This window comes from Puma concolor, chromosome D3 (assembly GCF_028749965.1).
Source record: "Puma concolor isolate L17-30 chromosome D3, mPumCon1.1.hap2, whole genome shotgun sequence".
NCBI classification, from domain to species: domain Eukaryota; kingdom Metazoa; phylum Chordata; class Mammalia; order Carnivora; family Felidae; genus Puma; species Puma concolor.
This window is the reverse complement of record NC_141678.1, coordinates 27,743,686-27,757,312: the sequence shown is the minus strand read 5'-3', so window position 1 is coordinate 27,757,312 and position 13,627 is coordinate 27,743,686. Positions and strand designations below refer to the sequence as shown.

General features: G+C 53.2%; 1 protein-coding gene across 5 annotated transcripts in view; it reads right to left on the bottom strand.

The window, feature by feature from the left end:
- ARVCF (ARVCF delta catenin family member) overlaps window positions 1–13,234 on the bottom strand; it is a 50,062-nt gene extending 36,828 nt beyond the window's left edge. For 3 of the 5 annotated variants that reach the window (XM_086682235.1, XM_086682237.1, XM_086682236.1), the window contains exons 1-2: window positions 12,995–13,233; window positions 7,492–7,545 (exon numbers count right to left, since the gene is read on the bottom strand). The gene's annotated coding sequence lies outside the window, so the exon portion shown is untranslated. Of the gene's footprint in view, window positions 1–7,491; window positions 7,546–12,994 lie in introns of all 5 variants that reach the window. The other 2 variants (XM_086682241.1, XM_086682238.1) reach the window with 2 other exon arrangements.
- Window positions 13,235–13,627: the final 393 nt, after the last annotated feature.

The window sequence follows — 13,627 nt, the reverse complement described above, 5'->3', positions numbered from 1 at the left end:
AATGGGCAAAGGATGTGAACAAACATTTCTCCAAAGAAAAATATATAAATGGCGAAGAAGTATATGAAAAGATGCCCAATCTTACTAATGTTAGAGAAATGCAAATCAAAAGCACAGTGAAATGTCACCTTACACTCATTAGATGGCTACTCTCAAAAACACAAAATAACAAGTTTTGGTAAGGATGTGGAGAAATTGGAGCTCTTGCACAGTTAGTGGGATGTAAAATGGCGTAGCCACTATGAAAATCAATACAGTGGTTCCTCAAAAACTTAAAAATAGAATTACTGTACGATCAACCAATTCCACTTCTGGTTATATATCCAAAAGAACTGAAAGCATGGTCTTGAAGACATATTATACACCCATGTTCACAACAGCATTATTCATAAGAGCCGAAAGGTGAAGCAACTCAAGTGCCTACCAATAGATGAATAGAAAAACAAAATGTGACACAGACTAATGGATCATGGACCATTATTATCAATGGAATGTTATTCCACCTTTAAAAGAAAGGAAATTTTGACACATGCTACAACATGATAAATCTTGAGAACATCATACTAAGTGAAATAATCCACTCATAAAAAGACAAATACTGTATTATTCCACTTTTAGGAGGCATCTAAAGTAGTCAAATTTATAGAAAGACAAAGTGGAATGGTGGTTCCAGGGACAAGGGGGAGGAGGTAATGGGTCCACCAATGTTCATTAATGGAAACAGAGTGTGAATTTTGCAAGATAAAAAAGTTCTGGAGATTGGTTGCACAACAATGTGAATATACCTACTGATACTGAACAATACATCTAAGAATAGTTACAATGGTCAATTTTGTGTGTATTTTATCAAATAAACATTTAAAAAGAGCCATCTTGTGTAATAACTTAGAATATGCAAAACATTCTTTTAAATAAATAGATAAAAGATAAAAATTCAAGCATACATAGAGTTGACTATTTAGAAACAATGAAAAACTTATTCAGACATTATACATAAAAATGTATGGATTATAGAATGATGGTGGTCAGGGGTTGAGGGGTAGAGGAAATGGGGAAATGCAGGTCAAAGGTTATACACTTTCAGTTATAAGATGAGTAAGTTCCAGGGATCTAATGTACAGCATGGTGACTATAGTTAACAACACTGTATCGTATACTTAGTTAGAAGTTGCTATGAGAGAAGTCATTGGTTAATGCTCTCACCATAACAACAAAACAATGGTAATTATATGGGATGAAGGATGTGTCAACTAACTTGATTATGTTTACCACAAAATGTTTACCATTTTGCAATACACATGTGTACCAAATCATCACACTGTATGCCTTAAATTACACAATATTATATTCCAATTATATCTTGACAAAGCTGGGAAAAAAATAGCCAAAGCTATACTCAGAGGTAAATTCATAGTTTTAAATACTTTCATTAGAATACAATAAAGAATGACTATGAATACGAGTACACCACAGCATAATGAAGAAACACTAAAACATCCTTTGCAGCAAGTTTCCTAAGTTTTCTCTCTGCCTATTTCTAAAGCTCCCCCAGGTATAATACCCAGACAATTTCTAACAGAGAGAATCAACAACATAACTGATTCCAAAATAAAGAATGCTCAAATGTGGTTTAAAAAAAAAAAAAAAAAAGAATGAAGGGGCACCTGGGTGGCTCAGTTGGTTAAACATCTGACTCTTGATTTCAGCTTAGGTCATGATCTCACAGTCATAGGATCTAGCCCAGCATAGGGCTCTGTGCTGGGTGTGGAGTCTACTTAAGATTCTCTCTCTCCCTCTGCCCCTGTCCCCCACTTGCTCTCTCTTTCTCTCTCTCAAATAAAAAGTTGAAAAAATTTTTTAAAAATTTAAAAAGAAGGAATATGAATAAAGTCCTCAAACCAAGATTCCCATTGAAAAGACCAATGCAACTCTGACCACCTTTTACATGCCAGAAACAGAAATTTCTAATGTATAGAGTTCAGAGAGAACAGGACCTAAAGAAGATACAGAAAATTAACCTGTAAGCCTAGGATCACACTGTAAAGTTCTGTCACCAGCTCTTAGGCCCCTGCACACACAAAGCAGACACAATAAATCTAAACCTTCCCCTGCTGCCACAAATGGTACCAAAGGTGAGGGGGTGGGCAGTGGGGACACAGACCACCTTGGCCTCTGCTGGATTACAGGCCAGAGCGGAGTGGCAGCCACCATGGCACCTGGCAAGCAGCAGGTTTCTGTTGCAAGAAGGAAGCAAGGATGAGCGGCTGGAAAACAGTATCCACACCAACAGAGTACTGTGGCTCCCGTGCAGGGGCTGTACTGAGGAATCACAGCATGTGCTCTATGCTGAGGCCAATTTTTGCAAGAAACTGGAGAAACGTCAGGAGAAGGACTGCCTCAGGCCCCTGAAGGCTCAAGAGAATGCTGCCTTGCTGAGGGCATCTCTACATCTAGAATGATGCAGAGAGTGAGTCTACATAGACCCTCACTCAGGCAGACCCTGCTGAGTCTGGAGGTGGGTGTGGCAAGAAGCAGGGCTGCTGCTGTCACAGGGACCAGGTATGGCTTTTATCCTGAAGGCAACAGGGGGATCTCATGTGAGGGAGAAACCAGACAAATATTTGCTGAAGGAGTCAATAAGAAAACCAGGCCCAGCTCAAAAGCTTTCCCTGCCTCCCAACCAGCTTCAAGGAAGGGATAGCTGACACTCCTTCACTCTCACCCAGCCCCCTCCTCCCACCCAAGGCAGCTGTTCTCAGACCAGGGGTCTTGTCTGAGGTTCACTCGTCCTGCTCATCGGCTGTGGGGGTTCTCTAAGCAAGCAGAACAGGACAGCTGGAGTCATGGAAGGGGGACAGAGTTACCAGGAGCAAGGGGGACGTGCCTGCCTGCGTGCTAGGCCCAGGCTTCCCACAGGGCACGAGGCTTCTGCCTGTTACAGATGGCCGCCTTCCCTGCACCATGCCCCTGGGGAATCGCCCACCCCCACCCCTGGCAACACTACACCTCTGGATGTATTGGCCCCATAAAGACAAGAGCCTGCAAGCAGAAAGGCTTAATTAAAAATTAACCGATGCCCTTGCTTCAAAGGTTTGGCAAATAAATGTCTGGAATTATTTCTTCAAATACAAATACTGAGATAGTCTCATTATAACCAATAGCTCCCTACAGATAGGCAAATGCCAGAGAACTGTCACCAAGAAGACTGGAAAGGGGAGGATGCGCTTGCCTGGAGCAGGCCTGGGAGCAAAGCCCAGCTCTGCTTGCTGAGCCTCAGTTTCCCCATCATAATCCCCCACCCCCTTGCTGGGAGGCCTAAAAGAGAAGATGGTTTTGGTCCCACACAAGTCCCTGCCTCAGTTGTGGTCCTAGCCATGGCCTGCCCACCCTGGGACTCTGGACAGATCACCTGCCACCCTGGGTGACAATGAGCCTGACACTAACCCTGGACAGATGGCAGGTGAGGCTGATAGTCTGTGCCCATTGAGGGGGCAGGGAGCAAAATGGGGAACTTTGGTGCCATAGTCATTTGGCTTCTGTGGTTCAGTCTTGTGGCCTCTCCCAGCCCTTCAGGCACACCCAAGGGAGCCTGGGCCAGCAGGATCCAGGAGGCACTTCCCTTGGCCTTGATCTTGGGCCTGGGGTGTGGGAGGTGAAGAAAGATGCTGTTTTGTGAAGGGTGGGCCTTGCTGGGGCTGAGACCCCTTTATCTACACCATCCCAGACTCCTCAGTGGCCCAGGCCTCACTTTCCCCATCTATATACTTGGTGCCCCCCACCCCTAGGCACTGTGGCTCAGATCCCATGGGCAGCAATGGCCCATGGGGGTGCCAGCATCTCCCTCCAGGGCAGAAAGTGAAGGCCCTGGGAGCATGGGATGGCAGCATCTCTGCAGCCTCATTATCTTGCAAAATGCAGAGAGCAGCAAGTACATTCAGACGAATGAATGGCCTAATTAGGATTTCACAGAGAGTGAAAATATTTTGAAAAGAGAAAGTTTAACTAAAGGCATATTCAAAATACCAAACTCATCAACTGCTAACATCAACCTGGCAAGATGTGCCATGGGGGTGGGGTACTTCTATCTCCCCACCTGATAGTGGGCAGTCTTCCTATGAGTGAGATAAGCTGGGGGTTGGGGGGCTGGGTAAATGCAGGGCCAGGGTAAATGCTACTGTGGGCTTGCAGAGACTGGCCAGGAGAGCCAGCACAGCACCATCTTGCCTGGTGGCCTGGGCGATGTAGGCCTCAGTAGGTTGGCCCTGCCGCACTGACCATACCATCAGCCGTGAATCACCCTGTACGAGGGATGGCACAGCCAGAAGCTGGCGCAGCGCTCATGCCATAACTGCAGCAGACCACCAGCTGTGCCAAGTTCTTCACAAGGCCAATAGGGTGAGCAGAGCCAGGGTATGAAACCAAGTCCCACCACATAGAATGTTCTTCCTTCTGCCCTGCCTGAGAAGAATGGGTTGTTGGAGTGGGAAGGGGCTTGAGGCTCCCCTGGGGATTTGCCCACCTGGATATGACCCATGAGTCTAATCACAAAGGCCCTCAGATGCCTGGCTGAGAGTCACAAAGGAGAGACAGCAGCCGGTCTGCACCAGGCTCTCCAGCCACACCAACAAGGGCCCAGCAAAGGCTCTACGAGGGCGGGAACCTCTTCTCAGTAAACAAGAGTGCTCAGAGGAGGGACAGGCTCTCTTGCAAAGGCTCCGAGCCATGGGGAGACCAGCGTAGGACATGCCACAGATACACACAGGGAGGGCCGACTGTCTCCAAAGAGTGCCAGGCTAAGGTGACTCCCACAGAAGTCACAGGGAGAGGGACCTGACAGAGTGGTTCCAACACACACATGTAGGGTAAACGTGCAGAATAACCATGACTTTTGAGGACAAAAGACTGATTGAGGGGAAGCTCTGGCCTGATCTTAATCTTTAACTAGGCAGTGGGTGTCGGCTAAGGGCTGGGAGCTTACCACAGACACCGTAAACCTGAACACATTACACGATGCTTCCAATTTCCAGTGACAGAAAATGTTAGCCAAGAAATGGTTCAGATACAAGTGAAAAACAAAGTTAAATCCTCACCTTCTGTTTCTATCAAAATAAATTCTAGATGACTGAAATCTTGAGTGTAAAATGTTAAACTACCTCAGGGTAAGATAAGGGTGTATTTACCTCATTAGGTGCTCAGGAAGGACAATGGGATAACTGAAAAGGGAAAACATTCAATGGATTTCACCACAAAATATGAAAGATCTCTGAAGATGAAAAACTGTCCTAAACAAAAATTGAAAGATGGAGAAAGAATGTGCAGTAGGTCAACAGATGAGGGATGAATTCATACTTTAATAATAAAGACTCCTATCAATGGCTGAGATACACATCAAAACGCCAAAAAACCCCAGCATGGGGCAGGTGGTAACAGGAGCATAGCCATGCTCAGCACAGCTGCGTGGAGGCCAATGACAAGGCCACTGAGGGGCAAGGCCAGGCTGGGGGTGGTTTCCCAGAGGTGGTATTGGTGCTGGCATGGCTGCAATGGAGGGCACCCATGTACCCCAGGTATCAGCATCACTCCCTTACCGCCTTCTGGCTCCCCCTTCTCGGGGAGCCCTGCTACTCTCTTCACTACCTGGCAATTCTACAGGTGGTCACTTTCTCTGTAGCTGCCTCCTCAGCCAGGCTGGGGGCTTCCCAGGGGCATGTCTGTGCCTGATGTGGTCACAAAACCCAGTGTCTGATATAGAGCTCAGCACAGGGGTGCTGAATGGCTGAAGGCGAGTATGGGAGATACATGGGTGCTTGCCACCGATTGCTGTCTCAATTTAGTCCCAAGGCCTCCCCATCCCTATCTCCCTTTTGATGTGGGCAGGGATGCACCCCAGGGCCTACAGAACAGGGAGCCCCTAGCCAGGGCCCAGGTTCTGCTTCCCAGTTTGTGAAACGGCTTCAGCCCAGAGCAGAGATGGCACTAACGCCACTACTATCCCTCCAGTGCCCATGGCAGACATGACTAATCAATTACTATGGCAGACAAGAATAATCAATCACCACATTCAAGAAGAGCAGGACAGAAACAAAAGAGAGGAAAAGGCAGAGAGAAGCACAGAGAAGACAAGAGAAAAACTGGGAGAAGACCAGGAGGAGGTGGCAGGGATACACAGGGACAGAAAACAAGCAAGCAGTGCTAGGAAAGCGGGCAAAAGCAGCAGGCAGGATAAGGGAGACCCTGTGACCAGAGCTATCATTTGGTGTTTGGCTGGTCTGCAGACCTGAGGCCTGGTGGCCTACCAGGAGTTAAGGGGGGCAGGGGCCAGCCCCCTGCCCACCTTGCCCCTAGAAACCATGTCACTCATGCCACAAAGCAATGCCAGGTTCTGAGCCCAGGATGCAGCCTGGGCCTCTTCATCCCAATCCAGAGGTCCCCATGTGGCCCAACAGCCCACGACTGAGATGCCTGGCCTGACCTTGATCTGCCCAGGTGGTACACCACCAAATGGCAGCTTCCCACACCCACGGTCATGTGGAACAAGGAAGAAGGAGCCAGGCCTTGTCCCTCCCTGTTCTATAGCCCTTGGCATAGAACACTGAGGTGTCTAGAGGCCTGGGGTCTCCCAAGTTTGTCGCCTCTGCCTTCTCCCCACCACTTGAGTATGTCACTGGCTGGGCCAGGCCGTCCCCGCTGGATACACAGTACCACTGAGAATTCACAGGACTGGGTTGACCAAGCCTCCCATGGAGACATCACTCAGTGGGGCAGGAGCAGATGCCCAGGCTGGGGACTGGGCACCCATACTGGTGGAACAAGAGTGACCAGAGGCATTTTTATGAGGCATCTCTGTAAATACAGCCACCACAGCAAACCCTGAAAGATCAGGGTTCGAACAGGACATACCTTCCCACCATTCAGAAGGACCTGGGGGACACAAGGACCACACAGCCTCCCAACTCTGCCATACTTCCCAAGCACCATACCCTAGTCTTGCTGGAGGAGTGACTACCAGATGAACCCACAAACACAGATAACATCCAAGGACACGGGCCAGCACATGACGGCCTGTCCCCAGCTGGTAGCTCTAGTCTCCCCTGGGCAGCAGGGACCACCTGAGCTAAGAGCCAAGCCTGTTGGGCTATGCCGATACCAGACATGGCTATAGCAGGCATCCAAGTCAAGGTAAGTGAGGATCAGATCCAGCCAATGTCCTGGTTGGTCCACCCCACTGCAGGCTCACCCCTCAAGCCAAATATCAACCTGGTGGCTGCTGACCACACTCAGGCCATCCATGAGTCCAAGCACTGAGAGGCCCCCATGCCCACCCCTGTCTAGCGTTGGGGCTGTGCCCACCCAAGTGAGGCTGACCAGAAGAATACACCACCCTGGGTCATAGTCCATCCCTCAGTCAACCACACCTGCCAGGCCCACTAGGACACTCTGCTGTCCTATGCAAAGAGGGGGATGTCCCCAGGCCAAGCCTTGGTTGCTTACCTATCTGGAGGGGAGATTAGCATGTCCCAACATCCATCCTGATGTCTCCAGATCCTGCAGGAAAACCAGAGGATACCTTGTGAAGCCAACCTGTTGGGCTAAGTCCCTTCTAGATGAAGCCAGACCCCTGGTGGGGGCACTGTCATCCCTGACCCCGAGGTCATCCTGTGGCGCTCCTGATGTGTACCCACATGTTCATGCACATTCTCTTATCCCCACTCACCTGGACTACCGCTACCACAGTCCCTTGTAAATATTTCTAATGCTGTTGACTAGCTCCTTCAACACTGATTGTTCAGCTCTAGAATGATAATACGTCTTCCCCATTCCAGAAAGCTGGGTGTGTCTTGTTGTGATAAACAGCACAGCAAGGAGAACTTCTGCACCAGGATCTCACTGGCCCTACCGAGTCGAACCCAACACCCGCCTAGTCCTGCTCTCCCCACCTGGACCCCACTCCTGCCCTGTGTAGCAGGCCACCTGCCTCTCCTGATGCTCCTTGGGGCCAGCCCAGAACTCATGTCCCTGTGAGAAAGGCAGCCTAACTTCAAGATCCCAGGACCCAGGGGCCAGAGCTATAGCTAAGAGTACCTCATATGCAAGAGCTGTAGCCCCGTGGGCTTCCTGTCTCAGCCCATGACTCAGGAGACACATTCCCTGTCATTTTATCTAGGCCTGGGAACGATGCCAGAGAGTGTGTTATAAAAATGAAAAAACAGGGTGGAGGGGCACCTGGCTGGCTCAGTTGGTAGAGCGTGCAACTCTGAATCTTGGGGTTGCTAAGTTTGAGCCCTAAGCTGATTGTAGGGTTTTAAAACAAAACCCAAATCTTTAAAACAAAAACCAAAAACCAAAACCAGGGTGGCACAGAGAGGAGCGGAGGTCTGAGAAAGTCATCCCTGGGGGGTCAGGGGTGATAGAAGCTCTCTCCCCTGGGCTCTACAGTGTTTTCCAGATTGTTCCGAGCCTCTAATTTCCTCTTGTGGACATGGGCTATTTGGGGGCCCTGCGAGTGGGTGTCCCTGCCTCACAGTAGCCCCTTCATCATGAGGAGGGGTTCTGAGTCACAGTGGGATCAATGGAGGAACAGGATGCATCGGTTCAGAGGCAGGAAAGAACGGTGGCCTGAGCCAGGGAGCCAGGCATGTTTGCACGTACGCCTGTATCTGTGCACACTCACTCTTGTATGTGCCTGGAAGGGCAATCTGGGAGGGAGCCTGCCCCCCTGCTGCATCCGCCCTGCCTGCAGCAGAGGAGCTACTGTTCCTACCCTGAGGTCCGAGGCTCAGGGAGCAGCTTTGCTTGGAGCGTGACATTTCTGGGACACTTCTGCTTTTGGTTTAAATGTTTATATAGGTTTTGTCCCACAGAGCACCACATGCCTTCCTTAGTCCTGATAACTGCCGACCTGGCCTCTTGTTCAGTGCTGGCCTTGTGCAAAGCTTCACGAGGTGCTGCCAAGTGCCTCATCTTACTCTTGCCAAGTGCCCTGGATTGGCCCAACACCCCATTTTACAGATGGGGAAACTCGGTCCAGGATTTGAACTCAGGTCTTCCTACTCCCTGCACCCCCACATCAGCTGGGGATATTTGGCTACAAGAAGAACATGTTCCCTCCCGTGGAGCTCTGGCCAGGCTCAGAGCTCCATAAATACAGAGGAGAGCCAGTATTAGACACCAGTGGGGGGTAGGGGAGGGCATTTGCAGGGCTGCTGTTGGGGGGAGGGCACTAAAGGTTTCCTGCAGGAGGGTAGGGGGAATGGGAGGGCCTGGAGAATGTAGAGTGGTGGCAGCTTTGGAAGGCCCCAGGTCCCTGGGGTGCCCCTGTCACAGGACACTACATAGGTGGGGGCAGGGCAGAGCCCTGAGGGAGTGGACATACGTGACATACGAAAATAGAATCAGTGATGGGATTTGTGATGAGAGCGCAGGGGGTACCTGTCTTGAGAATCCTTTCTTAGAGCCCTCTCAGGGCTGACTTGCAGGCTTTGGGGTCACTCATCTGGCCAAGGACACCTGAACAAGGGAGCCTGGGGGCTGAGGGGGCCACCAAACCTGCCCCTTATCGGGCTCCATCCTCAAATGGGGAGGGCCCTGAGAAATGGAGCAGTTCCATCTGCCTATAGTAACCTGGGCCTCCTTTTGCCACGGGCCTCCTCACACTGGGTGCCCCAGAAATCTGTCCAGTCTGCCCCCAGTCTTGGGAAGGTCTGCTGCATCTCAGGTGGGGGCAAGAGCCCAGGACACAAGGGGCTGCCAAGCAGCCAGTCCTGCAAAGCCATGGACTTGTCGTGTGTCCGTAGCATGAGGCAGCTCCATGAGCACAAATGGAATCCAGAGGAGAGACAGGGCCCAGGCTGGGTGGGTGGGGCAGGCAACTCAGGGCTGTGGCAGGTGCTGAGCAACCCGCGTGGGGGGTCAGGCAGGTCTGCCTAGGAACCTGCTCTGCACTCAAGCCTCATGCCCTCCTCCACCATGAGAAATCCCAATGTGCTCTTCCAGGCCCCTGGCCACTTTGGATACAATGTGAAAAGGCACCCACTTCTGTTGCACCTTCTTTCACAAATGAACAGAAGAAGTGCAGCCTCATCCTGACTGGCTGGCTCAGAATCCTCACCTGGGTGGTGGCAGGGTCAGCTAAGGAGGCCCTTGGGGCACAGGCCTGAAGAAGGCCTCACTCAGGGCCTTTCGTTGTCCTTGCCCAAGCCCCATTCAGTCCCTGCATCTCCTCTTGCCTGCACCAAAGGTGATGAGGGGCTCTGGTGGTTACTGAGGGGCCTCGCCCCAGGGATCCTTGCTCCTCTCCAGCTTGTACCCTGGACAGGCAGACTGGAGAAAGCAGAGCTCTGGCCCTACCAGGTGCCTCAGGGAGGGGTCCCAGCACAGAGGGGGGCTGGGTGGAGCCAGTCTTGCCTGCCATGGTGGTCCCTGGTGCCCTCTGGTGGCCGTATTCAGCTAGTTGTGGCTTTGCTAGAGGCTGTTGGCTCTTCAGGATCCACTGAAGCAGTGGGAAGGGCCTGTGCCTGACACACAGTAGGGGAAAGGAGGAGGGAAAGATGTGGATGAATGAAATGGGTGTCCATCAGCTCAGGGCCTGACCTGTGAAATAAGCTGAGATGTGCAGCTGTCCCAGTCAGGAAAGCCCAATATGGGATCCCTGACCCCATGTTCCCTCTGTTTATTCCCTGATTCTGGGTCTTCTGCTGAGCAGCCCAAAACAGCATCATGGTCTTGATGGAGGCTGATGTCAATAAAACAGATGCCTTCCCCTGACTTGAGCCGCCACTGAGAAGTTCCCAGAACCCCTTTTGGCCCCCCTGGCAGTCCTCAGGGCTTGCCTCCAGGACAAGCTTGACCCCCACTCCCTCCCACTGCTGAGGCTAGGCCAGGTCACAGGGCAGATGCTAGGGGCTGGCTAGAGCTCTAGCATGCCTAGTGTCCTTGCTTCCCAGCTGTGTGTAACTCTTGGCTCCTCTGGAAGGTGCAGGATCCTACTGCTCATGCCCCTCAGGCCTGGCCCCTGGGGAGAATAGAGTGCAGTATATCTACCTTGAATCCTTATGCAGCATAAATAGGGATGGAAGTACAGTCCTGCCTTTACATAGCCTCAGAGATGCAGAGACCCCTGGAACTGGGAAGAGACCTGAGGGGCCACCTCTGGAGGGGGTGCCATGCAACCCCAATATGGCATGGTGGGGGGCTAACTTAGCAGGACTGAGGACTGGCCCAGTTTATCTGGGAGGGTCTTGGTCAGCAAGTATTTGCGTCTGTAGAAAAGACTATAAAGAAGATCAGGGCAGGGCTGGCTTGGCTGTGACCTTCCTAGGCCAGCACCAGACACCTGAGCATAGTGAGTGCTCTGTGCCCAACCCCGTGCTGGGTGCTAATGGACCATAGACTTGAGGGAGCAGGGGACAGACATGGCACTGTGGGTGGGACAGGGCAAGGCTGGGGGAAAGCATGCATTCTTTTTTTTTTTTAACATTTATTCATTATTGGGAGACAGAGAGAGACAGAGCACGGGCATGGGAGGGGCAGAGAGAGGGGGAGACACAGAATCTGAAGCATGCTCCAGGCTCTGAGCTGTCAGCAGAGAGCCCCACGCGGGGCTCGAACCCATGAGCAATGAGACCATGACCTGAGCCAAAGTCTGACGCCTAGCTGACTGAGCCACCCAGGTGCCCCAGAAAACATGCATTCTTGATTCACAGCCCCACTTGCTATGGCAAGACTCAAGGACTGGATCACCTGCTCAGGAACTACTTGCCATGGGCCCAGTATACTGCCTAGAGGCTCTGACTGTCTCCTGTGTCCAGAACTGTCCCAAGTCCAGAGATACAGTAAGCACAGGACAGGCAGGACTTGCTCTGGACCAGCAGACCTCTGGTGGTGGCCCACATCTCTAGTGGTCGGGGCAGAGGGAGGGGATGGAGGCTGTCAGTCTACCTTTGCTGCATGTCTTCATGGGAGGAGATTGCCCTCTAAGCCTTAGTTAGTTGCCCAAGCCCCTGGGCTTATAAATCCTGACTTGGTGTGTGCCCTGCACAGTGATGCAGGTGACAACAGGAAGGGGTGTGAGAGGCGGGTGATCACCTGAGGTTACGTGAAGAGCCTAGCCCAAAGGATGAAACCCTGTTGGGGTGATACTTTTCCATGTATCTAAACATGATTGGGTCTAAAGGGAAAACAAAGTCCCTGAGCAATGTTTTCAGTGATAACGCTACGCATAGGTTAGAAACGGTGACACGTTGTAAGTACACAACGTTTAATTAAAGATTAAAATGGTAAGGCTCGGGATATCAGGCTGCCTTCCCTGGGGGAACACCTCGGCAAACCTAGGCTGAGTACCACCCCAAGTGGGGAGGACGCACCTCTGCCACGGGCCCGGTATCCCACAGAGGGGGCTCAGGGGTGTCAGGAACGGGGGATCCCCGGTCGGGGCGGCCCCCGTTCAGGGCACCAGGCAGGAACCCCGGGTGGCATCCCCTCCCTCGTCCTCTAGGCGGCGGGAGCACCAGGAGCGGGGACATCCCCTTGGCCCCGCCGTGCCCTCGCGCGTTCCGGTGGCGCGCCGCCCCGGGAAAGTTCCTCCGGCCCCGCCGTCTCTCTGACCGCTGGAAAGTTTCCGTGGCTACGGGACCCCAGCCGCAAGGCACCCGGCGTCGCGCAGGGCAGTAAAGGCTGCGGGTTCCGGCCGAGTCTCCACGGGGACGCGCGGTGCGGGATGCCCTGGCCCAGTCGGCAGGGCCCCGAGACCGCGCACAAAGGGACCCGCCCCCGTAGTTCAGGGTCTCGCGCACCGCAGCGCCGGCAAGGTGCAGGTGGGGCGGGGCCCGGCTTCTACCCCGGCAGCTACACCCGGCCAGACGTCGATTCCCGGTTCAGGACCCCATCTCGACCCAGCCCCTGCTAGACCGTAGTTGCGAACCCGTCCCGGACCTCTGGCCTCGTCCCAATCCGGGCCCCGACCTCCGGACCCCCCCCCCCCCCGGCCCGAGCCTACCTGGAGCGCGGCGTGGGAGGCCCCGCAGCGTGGCCCCCGCCCCCAGACGGGCGTCCCCAGGTCTCTCGGCGCACGGGGCGCGGCGTCCCCAGGGCGAGGCGCGGTTAGCAGTCCGCGGGGGCTCAACTTGGACAGGTGCAGGGGCGGACCCCTCCTGGGCCCAGCGAGCAGCCCCAGGGCCAGCCCTTCCCACCCCTCGCGCGGCCCGTGCGCAAAGAGGGTCTGGCCAGCGACGCGACCCTCCGCCCCGCCCCCTCCGAACGCGAATTTTCCGATTGGTCGGGAGACCCAGCGCGGCCCGGCAACTGGCGTCAATTGGACGGGCGCTGGGAGACGCCGGCTTGCCATTGGGCTCCCGGGATGTCCGTCCCGGCCACGACCGGCCCCTCCGTGGAGGGGCCGAGGCCCGGGCACCTGCCGGGACCGCTGCGGCGGCCGCCGGATCCTCGGGGCCGCCCAGTCTCGGCCGCCTTCCAGAATGTCCCCGTGCCGTCCGCCCCGAGCGGGGATTGGCAGACCCCGTGCTCCTTTCTCGGTTTCCAGTCTCGCCGGAACCGTCCCTAGTTCGCTAGGGTCCTTTCTCCGGCCCCTGCTGTTCGCCGGGAGCAGCGCGCCGCGCCCTCCTCTCAATAT